Source organism: Bactrocera dorsalis, chromosome 2 (assembly GCF_023373825.1).
Source record: "Bactrocera dorsalis isolate Fly_Bdor chromosome 2, ASM2337382v1, whole genome shotgun sequence".
Classification (NCBI taxonomy): domain Eukaryota; kingdom Metazoa; phylum Arthropoda; class Insecta; order Diptera; family Tephritidae; genus Bactrocera; species Bactrocera dorsalis.
The window spans coordinates 65,098,916-65,114,040 of record NC_064304.1 but is presented as its reverse complement, the minus strand read 5'-3'; the positions used below and the strand labels follow the sequence as shown (position 1 = coordinate 65,114,040).

The 15,125-nt window shown below is 38.6% G+C and overlaps 2 protein-coding genes across 15 annotated transcripts in view; both read left to right on the top strand.

Annotated features, from left to right (window-relative positions):
* LOC105233125 (endothelin-converting enzyme 2) overlaps positions 1–15,125 on the top strand; it is a 789,700-nt gene that overhangs the window by 119,352 nt on the left and 655,223 nt on the right. The gene's annotated exons all lie outside the window — the stretch shown is intronic.
* Positions 6,735–15,125, top strand: part of LOC125776616 (uncharacterized) — a 468,092-nt gene continuing 459,701 nt past the window's right edge. The window contains exon 1 of the mRNA XM_049450003.1: positions 6,735–11,319. The gene's annotated coding sequence lies outside the window, so the exon portion shown is untranslated. The remainder of the gene's footprint in view (positions 11,320–15,125) is intronic.

Sequence of the window (15,125 nt, the reverse complement as noted above, 5' to 3'; positions counted from 1 at the left end):
TTTTTTTTTTGTTTCGGTCAAACAGGAGTTTTACGATACTCCTGGCAGGATCGCCTATTAATAATGTGGTTTGTGTTAGGGTAACTACGGACAACTGCCTCGTTTTCTTTATTACATTTTCTTAAATACAATATTTTGCTTAAGCCTAGATAAAAATATTAATCTTACATTCTAGGAAGTATATCTACAATCCACTTGAGATAGGGCATATGTTACAAGTGGAAAGATTCATCAATCAGATTACAATCTATGAGTTACATTTTTGGACCACCTACGGCGGACAGTATTAGCAAAGTACCATATGTGTTACATATTTATAACAGATATAGAATATGTTCATGTAATCTGAACTGGTGGTATTAACTTGCGTGCGCTCCGAGGTCACCACTACGAGTATATTGTTGCAGCCGGAATTCGCACTCGCCTCTGTGTAGCAAAAAACGCACGCCCACAAACACAAGGAAGGTTCGACGTCGAGAAGCTGCAATCACAACAGACAGCCGAACGATTTTCTACTCGGCTTGCACTCCTGCTCTCTGAGGGCACTCGTCAACAACTCGGTATAAGGGAACTGTGGAACGGCATTTCAAACTCCTTACGTACAGCTGCAACCGAAACCATTGGTTTTCGGAAAGTGCAAAAGAATAGCTGGTACGACGAGGAGTGCCGTGTCGCAGCGGAGAGAAAACAGGCTGCCTACCTCGCAACGTTACGATCGACCACAACACGTGCGCGATGGGATAGATACCGAGAGTTGAAGAGGGAAGCGAGACGCATTTGCAGACAGAAGAAGAAAGAGGCCGAAATACGTGAGTACGAACAGCTTGATAAGCTGGCCGACAGGGGTAAAGCTCGAAAATTCTACGTACAGATGCGGCGGCTTACAGTAGGTTTCAAGACAGGAGCATACTCTTGTATAACCCCCCAAGGTGATCTAGCCACCGATGCCCAGAGCATATTTAAATTATGGAGGGAACACTTCTCCAGTCTGCTGAATGGCAGTGAACGCACCACACCAGGAGAAGGCGAACCCGATACCCCAATCGATGATGATGGAGCAGACATTCCATTGCCCGACCATGAAGAAGTTCGAATAGCAATTGCCCGCCTGAAAAACAACAAAGCGGCAGGGGCCGATGGATTGCCGGCCGAGCTATTCAAACACGGCGGCGAAGAACTGATAAGGTGCATGCATCAGCTTCTTTGTAAAATATGGTCGGACGAAAGTATGCGCAACGATTGGAATTTAAGTGCGCTATGCCCAATCCATAAAAAAGGAGACCCCACAATCTGTGCCAACTACCGTGTGATTAGCCTCCTCAACATCGCATATAAGGTTCTGTCGAGCGTATTGTGTGAAAGATTAAAGCCCACCGTCAACAAACTGATTGGACCTTATCAGTGTGGCTTTAGACCTGGTAAATCAACAACCGACCAGATATTCACCATGCGCCAAATCTTGGAAAAGACCCGTGAAAGGAGAATCGACACACACCACCTCTTCGTCGATTTCAAAGCTGCTTTCGACAGCACGAAAGGGAGCTGCCTTTATGCCGCGATGTCTGAATTTGGTATCCCCGCAAAACTAATACGGCTGTGTAAACTGACGTTGAGCAGCACCAAAAGCTCCGTCAGGATCGGGAAGGACCTCTCCGAGCCGTTCGATACCTAACGAGGTTTCAGACAAGGTGACTCCCTATGATGCGACTTTTTCAACCTGCTTCTGGAGAAAATAGTTCGAGCTGCAGAACTCAACAGAGAAGGTACCATCTTCTATAAGAGTGTACAGCTGCTGGCGTATGCTGATGATATTGATATCATCGGCCACGACACCCGCGCCGTTAGTTCTGCTTTCTCCAGACTGAACAAGAAAACAATGCAAATGGGTCTGGCAGTGAACGAGGGCTGTCATCAGACAAACAGTCGTCGCACTCGCGACTTGGCTCTCAGGTCACTGCTGACAGTCATAACTTTGAAGTTGTAGATAATTTCGTCTATTTAGGAACCACTATTAACACCACCAACAATGTCAGCCTGGAAATCCAACGCAGGATTACTCTTGCCAACAGGTGCTACTTCGGACTGAGTAGGCAATTGAAAAGTAAAGTCCTCTCTCGACGAACAAAAACTAAACTCTATAAGTCGCTCATAATTCCCGTCCTGCTCTATGGTGCAGAGGCTTGGACGTTGACAACAACAGATGAGTCGGCGTTGCGAGTTTTCGGGAGAAAAGTTCTGCGAAAGATTTATGGTCCTTTGCGCGTTGGCCACGGCGAATATCGCATTCAATGGAACGATGAGCTGTACGAGATATATGACGGCATTGACATAGTTCAGTGAATTAAAACACAGCGGCTACGCTGGGTAGGTCATGTTGTCCGGATGGATGAAAACACTCCAGCTCTGAAAGTATTCGACGCAGTACCCGCCGGGGGAAGCAGAGGAAGAGGAAGACCTCCACTACGTTGGAAAGACCAAGTGGAGAAGGACCTGGCCTCGCTTGGAATATCCAATTGGCGCCACGTAGCGAAGAGAAGAAATGACTGGCGCGCTGTTGTTGACTCGGCTATAATCGCGTAAGCGGTATCTACGCTAGTAAAGAAGAAGAAGAAGAAGATGTACATATATAAAACGATCTGGACGAAGAGAAAAATTGAATTTCGGTTGACTGTCTGTCCGTCCGAACACAAATCGCCACTAACCGAAAATATATAAAGTTCCATAACAGCGCTCAATTAAGATATGTATGAAGCTGTAAGCACAAGGAATGGCAAAACGTGGGCGTGGCCCCGCCGTCTAATAATGTACATAGCTCTTAAACCACTTAAGCTACAACAACCAAATTTGCTGAGCATAAATCTTATAAGAACTTCTACCGACCAAAAGTGAATGAAATCGGCGGATAATCCCGCTCATTTCTACTAAAAGCACGATAAATTAATAACTGTATACGCTAGAGACCACCAGGATGGTATGAGAAAGCTTTATGGGAGCCGGTTTGAAAATTAGACGATGAGTGTGGCACCGCCAACTTTTTGTTGTAATCTCATATCTCGGGACCCGACTGACCGATTGCGACAAAATTTAGTACGTGGCATTCTTTTTACATTCTTATGTAACATTGTAAAAATGGACGAAGTCGGACAACAACCATGCCTACTTCCCATATAGCACAATTTTAAATTCCACTTGATTCGTTCAGTTTTCAGTACACAAATCAAGTATATAGCTATGAATATAACCTGATACAACTTTGCACAATTAATATCTTCAATGTATGCCACCTTATGACCAAAAATTGTTTAAATCCAATTAAAACTGTTCAAGCCCCCAGGAAACCGTATACTTAGACCCCGGTACCTATTTTCAGATTTTGTTATGTATTCTTGTAATGTTAAAATAATAAAAAAAATTATATTAAAAATATTAATTTACATTTTTTACCTGAAATTTCTGAATCTAGACTTAAATACGAGTATTCCCTTAACATCGTATTGGACGGAACGGGAAAAATAAGTTGGGGTCAAAGTAGAAGTTTCGAAGACCTAGACCACTGGTTCCCAAACTTATTTTGTCTACCGCCCACTTTGAGAATAAATATTTTTTTAGCGCCCCCCTTTTTTCACCAATTTAAAAACCACTATAACTTCAAATTAATTATTGTGACCTATCTTTATATGTATATATAAATCTTCTGACTGTGTGTTTGCCTTGGAATTGCTCCTAAACGGATGGACCGATTTTGATGAAGTTTTGTGTGTACGTTCAAGGAGATTCGGGAATGGTTTATATTTACAATTTGGTCCACTGGAAAATGTTTTTTAAATTATTTTTTCATTTTTAATCAATTTTTAAATTTGGAATGTTTGACCGATGGATGGCGCTACCATCGCAGTATCCAATATTCAAACCTTAAATTGGCGTAAACGTGTATTAAACAAAACGATGCCAAAGAAAAAGGCGACATCTGTGGATCAAGTTTTTATCACATCGCTTAATATCTATAAAAGAAAGTGATGTTAGTTACTACGCTTATAACTAGAGAACGCCTGGACCGATTTCGGTGATTACCACCAATTCGGATAGGTCTCCTCTCAAACAAGGAGAATATTTTTTTTTTAGGGTAATTCCAAAAAGTATCTTTTTTCCATAAACATTTTTTTTCAATTTTTGTTTGTTTTGTTTTTCAATATTTTGATTTGTAAATTATTTGAATAGTTCAATTTCGGTGGCTTGCTTTTTTATTCCGGCTATTCAAAAGAAAAATTATTCAGTAAAAACTTTACGTGCGTTTCACACAAAGAGGTCAATTGCAGATTGAAATTTGTTACGAAGCCACGAAGAGGTCGCCCTAATATCGGTCCATCAAAGTATGGCAGCCAAAGGCAAGGCAAGGCAAGAAATACTCCCAGGATGCGGTGACATACGTGCGGAATTATGGATCGCGGTCAATAAGCAAGCGATCGTCACTATGTCACAGCACGACTTTTCAAACAACAGTTACGATGTTTCATGGAGTTTATCTTGGAGTAGGGTAGGTACATATATGTGGTACTGTTAGATGCTAAATGTACTCTGTTGAGTGGCAAAAGAGAGGTTTGTCGCACGTACATATTCTTTGGATGGTGGATGGTTGTCACACCAGATCAAATTGATGAACTCATTTCTGCGGAAATTAATGATGCAGAGAAAGATCCAGTATTATATGAAGTGATGAAAACCAACATGGTTCATGGACCTTGCGGACACCACAATCACACTTCGGTTTGTATGCCTGACAATAAATGCGCGAAACATTATCCATGTGCTTTTCTGAAACACAAGCTGGAAATGATGGATATCCATCATCATCTTCGTAAATATCGAAGTTAACAACACATCAAAGTTGACAACACATGGGTCGTACCATATTCGCCACTATTGTCTAATTCACATTCAAAAGTCATGTGAATGTTGCGTATTGCAGTTTGGTGTAATCGATAAAATACGTTTGTAAATACGTCACCATAGGAAGCAACATGGCGGTTATTGGTTTTAAACGACACGGTCGATACGTGAACTGAAATAAAGTGCTTTGTAGGATATTTCTTTTGAAATTCATGAACGTTTTCCGACTGTTGTGCGTCTCGAAGTTAATTTGGGGAATGACCAAAGAGTCTATTTCAACCCAGAGAATACAGTACAGTCAACAGAAACACCACCAGCAACAAAATTAACATTAGCGAGTTTTTTCTCAACTTCCGTCAGTGATCCGTTTGCGAGAACATTGCACTATTCGAAATACGTTGATATTATACATGGGATGCATCATCGAAGAAATTGTTACGCAGGAAGCAGGGTCATCCAGTAGATGGACATCCAGGTGTGTTCTCAACTAATGCATTAGAATGAACTTACACAATCCACCCGAAAAACGAATGCCACTGTTCACACACATTTCGCGATGATCAGCCTTCAAATCCGCGTTATGGGATACGACCAAAAATTACATTGCCGAAGACATTTTACATTACATACGCTAAGAATTGGAAATGGGTCAATACTGATTGATACTTCCCATGGTCTGATATCAATCCCATATGCCGTTTATCAATTCACGAAAGATGGACCCATCACGAATGTTTATACGAACATTGGCCAAACTGTCGTAAGTACGATTCCTTGAGTGTACGAGCAATCTTAGCTGCCACAAATACCTATGTTGTTGACTTAAACTGGAAAATTCAAAGTCAAATTCCAGGAGACTTGCAATCATACAAATCGATCGATCGTCTGACAATGAAGTCGACACCGTGAATTACCAGTGGAATTTGTAAATTCTTTGGAGAGGCCTGGTATGCCACCGCATCATCGCAATCTGATTGTGATGCACCTATCAAATATAAGGACAGAATGTTTGATTCTATGGATTTCTTTTGAGTTCTAACGATTTGCCAATTCGGTTCAAAAGTATTCCGTTTCCAGTGAAAATTGAATTTAAAATGACGATCAACAGAATAGTCGCATAGTGGGTGGCATACATTTGGAAATGCTATGTTTTTCACACGGCCAGATATACGTGGCGTGCTCAAGAGTTGGAAAACCATCTTCTCTGTACATTTACGCACTGAAACAGAAACAAAAAAATTTTTTTTATCAAGCTGCGTTACATTGAAGAAAAATGTAGACAAATAGCAAATAAATGATTATCAATAAGATATGAATTTTTGTCTTTTCATTTCAAAACACATAATTTCGCACAGGACAACGGCTGCGGGGTCAGCTAGTATATGTATATTAACGGAGAATTCTAAACGAAACTTTTACTATAACCAGCAACTTGAAACCTGAGCGCAGTAGGTAACATACAACGGCGCTTAGGTCTCAAGTTAACTCTTACGGGCTCCACCTGCCAATAAGAATGATTATTGAAACACAACTTTATAGTATTAAAACAGAGAATCTTTTATTAAAAATAAAACTAAAATAATCGATCCATATATAAAAACTAATGTGAAGGATGAATCTGATGCTATTTAATAAGTTTGTTAATATCAGGTTCCAATTTACTCAAGAACAGTCGCAAGTCGTCACGTTCGGTAACAAGCAAACGATTTCTATTTTTAGTAAACAGTGTTGTCACAGCACTAAATCCACGTTCACCAAATATGACGATCGGAATGCTATCAGGAATCGTTGAACGATTGACCACAATCCAGGATACAATTGCGAGATCGGTTTTTGTAGTCAAAATTCTTGGTAACCATTTTTGAACTTGATTTTTATTTCCTCGTTTGTTGTCAATTCTATAAGTTCTTCTTCCAGCTGAGGTGACATTGCTGTGTTGACATTTGAAAACGGATCCAACACCCAGTCTGGTATTTCCAAGTTCAAAATGTTCTGGTATCGTTCAATGAAGTCAGTGTGGAGGTTTTCCAAATGTTGGCAGTAGGCAAACAATTCGTCGTTACTGCATGATACTGATAAATTCGAAAAATTGTGAAACTCGCGTCTGCCCAGATTCTTTTTGTGTAGAAGCAGTTTGGCTGCGAAAGCAGCAACGACGTTTTGTGTTTTAATTAAATTTAGTTTATCGCCTTGCAGTTGGAGATTCATGTCGTTGAACAATTTAAGCTATATCATTCTTTGATGTTATGAGCTTGTCTTGAAATTCTGTATCTTTAGTTTCCAAGAACTCTATAACAGAGTCAAACAGGTTGTAGAATCGAGTCAGAAAATTGCCTCTTGATAGCCAACGAACTGCAGTATGAAACAACAAACCTCGTCATTAGTAACACAAAACTGATGAAATAATTTATCATTCAAAGAGCTGTTGCGGATTTTATTGACTGCTTTGATGACATATTGCAGTGATTGAAATAGTTTTTCACTTAAGTTTGTAGCAACTAAATACATTTGTAAGAAAGGATAAAGATCCTTTTTTATTTTCCACATAAAAGATTTAAGGAGTTCAAAAGCTCAAAACGTGCGCTACATCAGCTACCTACCCGACGTCATTTCGCAAGTGATAAAATAAATTTTTCAAGAGCTCAAAGTATGCGCTACATCAGCTCGAACCTACCTACCCTACACCTTTGCGCAAATGATTATATTATGATAGCAAATGCCCACATACAGATTTGGCAATGGCAATAGCAATACGTTTGACAGTTAGTATTCTATAAATTCTATCCTGTCGAGATGCTCGTTATGAAACGGAGCGACCGATTGACATGTTTTTCATTTTTCTATATTCAATAAAATGGGACAGATATATGAACTACGCGGAGAGAAATATAGAACCGAGTTTGAGCAATCCTTTATTTCATATTAGTTGATGTTCACAAGTTGTTGTTGAGAGTCGAGAGCTCATGTAGTCGTTGTCTAAGAGGCCTTCTAGCTAAATAAATTACAAATAACCCCCCAAGCCCTACACAACGGCCCCATTTTCTTTCTGGGTCTCTTACCGCCCCCCTTGACATCTGCAGCGCCCACTAGGGGGCGTTATCGCCCACTTTGGGAAACCCTGACCTAAACTATATGGAGACATTATATGTTTAATAACACACACCTTTGCAAAAAGAATCCCATCAATGGGGCAAGAAACTGCAGCGAAAGTAAGCCTCGGCTAAATAAAAGAAATACGTATAAACACCACCTATACCCAAAACTTCCAAGTCGATTGTAGAGAACTAGGAAATGTGAAATTCTTTTAGTTACTTTGGCAAGTTATAGGCATGCACATTTGGTTTTACCAAACTTGACTATTATTTTGTTATTCTAGTTATTAATTTGAATTACATTTTTTTTTTTATTTTACGTAATTCATTACGAGTATTTCTTAAAATACTAAATTTTCTTAATACTTGTCCGTACTTAAATAAAACAAATCAGCAAATTTTTTTGCAAATTGTATCGATTCTTTATTAGCCGAAGGAACTTCGTTCCTACCTGGTGTCCCACGACACCACATTTCTTTTTTTTTTATAAGAGAGAGGAGAGTTAATACCAGTATCAACGACACTTATACTACACAAGTTAATACAACAAATATTTATTTCAACAATATTCATTGATACAATGTAGTTGTTAAAATTCAATAACTTAAAAGCTAACACAACAAATATTTATTTCAACATAACAACAATCATTGCAACAATGTTGTTGTTAAAGTTGAGTAACATAAATAAACATCCGCTGCAACTCCCAAAATTGATCGACATTATTGCTGATCAATAAATAATAATATCAACAACAATAATCAACTTCAATTCTTATATTTATGAAAAAAATATACAGATATTAAGTTTAATCTATATATATAAAATTAAGTGGCAAAACTTCCTGTTCGCATACTCCTCCTAGACCGCTTGCCCGATTTCAATGAAATTTTCAGGGGTGATTGGGGTCTGTTTGGAGGGTGCACATAAGAAATTTAATGTGTGTATCATTGCACGTTTTGCAAAAAAAAAAAAAAAATGATACATCCCGCCTATACAAATTCTCATGAAATAATGTTTTGCCGCAAGATTAACAGTCCTGTCAAATGCCTTTTACTAATAAAAAGGAACAACTGGCGGATGTTTACAATTAATAAAAAAAAAAAAACATTGACATCGCATGTTGATCGTTTTTGCCTGTCATTCGTTCTTTCTATGGATGACTGTCAAGCTAACAAGACATACAGAACGTAAGAGTTCCGAATGCACTGAGTGTATAAAAAAATGTTTCAACATTATGTGTATTTTTCTCAGATTTCAATGTGATTAACATTCTGCGTACAACACAAAGCAAGTGAGTATTGTTATTGTTTCGTAAGTGTTTCCATGCGGTTTGCAAATACACTGTTTGTGGGTCTTATTGCATATGCGTGTGTGGGTAAAATACATAGTTTAAGATGTAGTTTTAGGTTAATTTTTCCATTTTTATTTATGTACTTCAAATATGCATACTCTAGAAAATGCCTCGACTACGCCAACGTAATACGGTTGGCAGGCATACGAGTGATTCACGTCGAATGTCAATATCAAGAAGAAATCAAAGTGAAGAGCGACGCGCTCAAATGAATGCCCGAGGTAGAGCGGTGTACAGAGAGCGGCGCGCACAGAATCAACGGCCAAGTTACCGTCAAGGCCGAAAATGGTCAACGCGTTTATTTCACTGCAGACAATGTACCACAGAGCGCAGCACGACCACCGGGGACAACACTAACTACCTTTTTCGAGTTGTGTTCCGAAATACCACAATATTTCACTTGGAATCCATCATCGAAAACATTTCAACGACGAAAGCAAGAGGAGCGTGTTGACGGTTATCCAAATGTCCGTAAAACCGATGCCATAGGACGCATTTACACCATCCATCCGAACAACACCGAATGTTTCTATTTGCGTCTGCTATTAGTCAACGTGCGCGGACCGAGATCATTTGATGATTTGAAAACTGTTGACGGTCAGTTGTGTGCGAGGTATCGTAAAGCATGTCAGCGATTGCATTTGTTAGAAGATGATATGCATTGGGACACCGCACTTCATGACGCATCACTCACATCTCATCCAAAACAAATACGCGTACTATTCGCCATAATAATATCTACATGCCTTCCGTCAAATCTGCAAGAACTGTGGAATAAGTACAAAGACTGCGTGACCGAGGACTTATTAATTTTGGCGCGTAGTCGAGCATCGGACGCAGATTTGCTATATACATTACAAATGTGTAATGATGCTTTGATGTTGGTTGAAGATCTGTGCCTTACAATTGCGAATAAGGCATTAACGCAACTTGGCATAGCTGCGCCCAATCAAAAAAAGATGATAAGATTATACGAGCGGTTGACAATAACGCCGGTGGATTCTACTTTCTGGATGTGCCCGGTGGTACAGGGAAAACGTTTCTGACCTCTTTAATTCTTGCTACTATGCGGTCACAGTAGAAATTGCGCTGGCAATTGCTTCGTCAGGCATCGCTGCTACTCTAATTGAAGGCGGCCGAACAGCACATTCTGCGTTGAAATTACTGTTGAACATCTAAGTCGTAGAAACACCAACGTGCAACATATCAAGGAATTTAGCAATGGCAAAAGGTTTGCGAGGAGCTGGAATAGTTCTATGGGATGAGTGCCCAATGGCTAACAAAAAGTAATTACAAGCAACAGAACAATGCAAGATTTACGCCAAAAGCAACAACTTTTATCCGGCGATTTTCGGCAAACTTTGCAAGTCATTCAACTCCTGCCGACGAAATAAACGCATGTTTAAAATCGTCAGTTTTGTGGAGACATGTTCAAAGGCTGACTCTTACCATCAACATGCGAGTCTAATTGCAAAATGATCGATCCGCAGCGGCGTTTTCGAAGCAGTTGTTAGACATTGGCGAAGGCAAAGTACCAATCGATGATACCGGTTTGATCACATTGCCGAACAACTTTTGTAGACTTTTACAATCGAAAGAAGAATTGATTGAAAGTGTATTTCCGAATATTGTTCAACACTATCAACGCAACGATTATTTAAGTGAACGCGCAAATGGCACCGAAAAATGTACACGTCAACGAAATCAATTTTGCCATTCAAGAAAAACTGCCAGGAGAAGCTACAACATATACATCGATTGATAGCGTTTTGGATCAAGATGAAGTAGTCAATTATCCAACTGAATTCTTGAATTCTTTGGATCCCCCCGGTCTGCTACCGCATTGTTTGGTCCTGAAAGTCGGTTCACCCATTATACTTCTACAAAATCTGAAGCCACCGACTTTGTGTAATGGCACAAGACTTTCAGTCAAAAAATTGTGGCCAAATTTGATTGAAGCAACAATACTAAATGGCAAGGCAGCAGGTGAAGTTGTACTCTTACCACGCATTTCCATAATTCCAACGGACATGCCGTTTGAATTTAAGCGCTTGCAGTTCCCAGTACGTCTTGCCTTTGCGATGACCATCAACAAATCGCAAGAGCAAACGTTCCAAGTGTGCGGCGTCAATTTGGAAGAAGCGTGCTTCTCCCACGGCCAATTGTTCGTCGCATGCTCGAGAGTAACAGTTTTACAACAAGAAATAAAACACTAAGTAAAACCCCTCAAGAGTTTTAATCGATTTAGGAGTAGCGAAGCGCAAAGGGTAACAGCTTGTTGAAAATAAAAATTATATTTGAGAATTTTAAATTTTATACAAACAAATTGATATGAAATCTCAAAACTTAATTATTAAGTAGAAAACTATAATTTTATATAAATATGTCATAAAAATATTGAACCTAAGTGAAAGTGAAATTAACTAATTGAAATTGTGCATATAAAATTACAAATAATCAAAAGGGCGTAAGCGATAAAAAAATAATAGCTCCTACTTTTGCAAACAATTAACTTAACGAAGTTAAAAAGGGTAAAGCCAGCTACTGGTTTTCAAAAACAATAATAATAAATTAAAATAATGATACTGATTGATTAAGGCGAATCAAGAAAAACTTATGGTAGTAAAAATACTCCAATTAAGTTAATAATACAAAATTAAATTTTGAAAAAACGGATGGCTAATCCAAACAATTTAGTTAGACCTCCATTAATTGGTATTGAAGAAAATCCCCACCAAGCGACATTTCAAAACAACAGAAATACATATGACCCAACCTAGCGACTTAACAAATGCCATTCGGCAAGTTTTATATGAACAATTACCGATTTTGTTACAACAAACTCAAAGTCAAACATTTGATTTTAGCAATGTAGAGTGTCGAGAAATTGACCAAGAGCACCTAGGTAATTTAGGAGAACTAGACAAAGTGCCAGACATAGTAAAAGGTTTAAGAGAATTTTCCGGAGACCCAGCCGAGTTTGGCTCATGGAAAAAAAGTGTAGACAGAATTTTAAGAACTTACGAACACACAATTGGTACGCCAAAGTACTTTGGTATTTTGCATACCATTCGCAATAAAATAACTGGTAACGCAGACACTGCGTTAAAATCATACAACGTACCTTTAAATTGGAGGGCCATCTCCAAATGCCTTACGCTACACTATGCACATAAAAGGGACTTGGGTACATTAGACTACCAAATGACTACCATAACACAAGGTGCTAACCAATCTGTTGAAGAATTCCATCAAGCCGTCTATAAACATTTATCGCTGATCCTTAATAAGATAGGGTCTATGGAATTAGGCAGAGAATCGGAACAATTAATGACCAAGCTGTACAGGGATAAGGCTCTTGATACCTTTGTTCGCGGATTAGAGGGAGACCTTCCACGTCTTCTCGGCATGAAGAAGCCTGCTGATTTACCAACTGCATTGCATTTATGTTTGAAATTGGAAAATCAAGCATACCGTACCAATCATGCGTCAAATAGAGGACAACAAAACTTATTTAGAAATCAACCCAATAGAGCAACGTTAGTACCACGCCAGGTTCCGACACCTCACTTTTCATATTTTCAAGCTAGACCACTTCTTCCACCTAGAATTAGCACACCGCAAAACCCAACTATGAATCCCAGACAATTAAATAATTTTTTCAAACAACCACAACAAAGGCCATATTTTACTAATATAGGTAACCAATTCGCACAGAACCATAATGTACAACGACCATTATACCAACCATCTCGTCCTATGGTTGCCAAACCACAACCACGACCAGAACCGATGGACATTGACAGAAGTATCCGAGATAGCCAAACGACAAAGGAATTTTAATATTCAGACAGATACTTACCAACAAACAGGCACAGAAGAACCAGTACCAACTATGACTGATTATCAGCAAAGTATATCAGAACAAGAAGAACAGACAGATTACGATGAAACACTTAGCGACTATACCGAAGTTATTGAAAATAGTGACCAAGAACAGCAAACCGATTCTATTTATATTAATTTTTTAAAAATAACTGACTCCTCACTTCCATACTTCGAATGTAAGGTGACGAGCGGACAAACGCTTAAAATACTGATTGATACCGGATCCAATAGAAATTGTATTCAGCCAAAACTTGTACAGAATCCACTACAAAATGAAACCCCATTTAATGCAGGATCCGTAGGAGGTAAAATAAAAATAACCCATTACAAAATGGCTAATTTGTTTAATGATCCAAAATCAATAGTTAAATTCTTTTTATTACCCACACTCAGAACATTCGACGGAATATTAGGAAACGACAGTTTGAAGGAACTAGCTGTAATTACTGACACTGAGAGAGGTAAATTGTTTTTTTTTTTTAGAAATGGCATGAGTATTCCCATAAATAAGGGAAAATTTGAATCAGTAAATGCAATTACGTATATACCCAAATTAAATCATCTCGCAAATTGTCAACGAAAAGAATTAAACCATTTGTTAAAAAAATGCCCAAATTTGTTTGCAAAACCCGATGACAAACTGACTTATGCCACTAACTTACCTCACTTGGGTGAACTTCCACACATGACTCCATATATGTACATATGTATATATATATAATCCTATATCTAAGGACTGTCCCGTAAAAAATTGACGCTTAGTTTTTCATTAATAACAAGAAAACCAAACAATTTTTTCAAAGTCTTGTTTTATTTTTTATTAATGAGTACTATAGAGATTACAAATTAAGGCCCTTCATTATGTTTTGTACAGTGTTTTCATCGATAGTAACGTACGACCTTCGCCACTTATTTCCAAAATCTTGTAAATTTTTTGCAGTACCTTTACTCTTCCGGAGATTTGATTTTATTAGAGCCCAATATCTCTCAATAGGTCGAAGCTCTGGGCAATTAGGTGGATTTCTGCCTTAACGTAGGTTTCGTCGTCCATCACGCAACAGTCAAATTTTGTTAGGTATCCTTCATACAAATTTCGAGCTCGTTTTTGAGCAACCAATTGCTTTTCATCGGAACGGTCTGGGACTCTTTGAACTCTATAGAGCTTTAGCTTACTATCACTCTTTATCCTTTGTACAGTACTTTTAGAGGTACCTGCTTTAACAGCAACATCTCGTACTGAAGTGTTGGGATTCTGCTTAAAAACTTCCTTCACTCTTTTTGCCAAATTTCCTTCTGCACCTGATTTTCTACCCGAACCTTTCTTTCGTATAGTAGGTACACCCTGTTTGTAATTCGAAACAACCCTTTTGACAGTACTTTCCGATGCTCCAGTTTTCTTAGCTATAACTGAATATTTTAATTCTGGATTTTCCAGGTAAGTGGGCAAAACCAATTCGCGCACTTTTTCTTGATTGCTAGACATCTTAATAGTTTGAAGTATTGACACAAAGTGTTATACATTTTGTTAATCGTTTGTTTATCGTTGTTGATTATATAGAAAAAAACAAGTCCCCATTGAGACTAATGCCATGAACAAGTACGTCACAATCTTAAGGAATAAAAGGGTCAATTTTTTACGGGACAGTCCTTATCTCGCTTAGTTTTAGGTGATACGTACAACCGTTAGGTGAACAAAACTATAATACTCTGTAGTAACTGGTTGCAAGAGTATAAAGAGTACCAGCTGATACGAGTAATGTGTGCTGATAACCCACATCAGAGTAGACCGTCTTATTAAATCAATTAATTTTAAGGGGACCACTCTATTATCGAATGCATTCCAGATTATGAAGTGTATTGAACGCCTCTTCGAAGTCGATAAAGATGAGATAAAGAGGGAAGCG